The 618-nt window shown below is 54.4% G+C and overlaps 1 protein-coding gene across 1 annotated transcript in view; it reads left to right on the forward strand.

Annotated features, from left to right (window-relative positions):
- The window catches only part of CAPN1 (calpain 1), an 8619-nt gene that overhangs the window by 1412 nt on the left and 6589 nt on the right, over window positions 1-618 (forward strand). The window lies entirely within an intron of this gene.

The following is a 618-nucleotide window of genomic DNA, read 5'->3' on the forward strand; positions in this document are numbered from 1 at the left end:
CCCAAACCCCAAATTCTCTCCCAAAACCCCAAATCCCCCCCAAGGCCCCCCATCACTGTGCAGACCACCCATTCCTCCCATTTTTCCCCAAATCCTGAGCGCGTTTTTCCCGTTTCACCCCCAAAAACCCCAAAACCCCCCTCCCTGTACAGACCACCCGCCTCCCCTAATTTTTCCCCAAATCTGAGCACCAAAAAACCGCGATCTCCCCCAAAAGCCCCCCTCCCCATGCAGACCACCCATCCCCCCCATTTTCTCCCAAATCCCAAGAGCGTTTTTCCTGTTTCACCCCCACAACCCCCAAATCCCTTCAAAACCTCTCACTCACCTCCACAACCCCTTCACCCTCTCCAAAACTTCTCTAACCCCTCCAAAACCTGTCCATCTCACCCAAAACCTCCACAACCCCTCTAACCCCTCCAAAGCTTCTCCAATTCCTTCAAAACCTCTCCATCACCCCCAAAAACCCCAAAACCCCCCTCCCTGTACAGACCACCCGCCTCCCCTAATTTTTCCCCAAATCTGAGCACATTTTTCCTGTTTCACCCCCAAAAACCCCAAATCCCCCCCAAACCCCCCCCTCCCCATACAGACCACCTGTCCCCCTGCTCAGAACAA

This window comes from Onychostruthus taczanowskii, unplaced genomic scaffold, assembly GCF_017590055.1.
Source record: "Onychostruthus taczanowskii isolate IOZ18803 unplaced genomic scaffold, ASM1759005v1 scaffold368, whole genome shotgun sequence".
Taxonomy (NCBI): Eukaryota; Metazoa; Chordata; class Aves; order Passeriformes; family Passeridae; genus Onychostruthus; species Onychostruthus taczanowskii.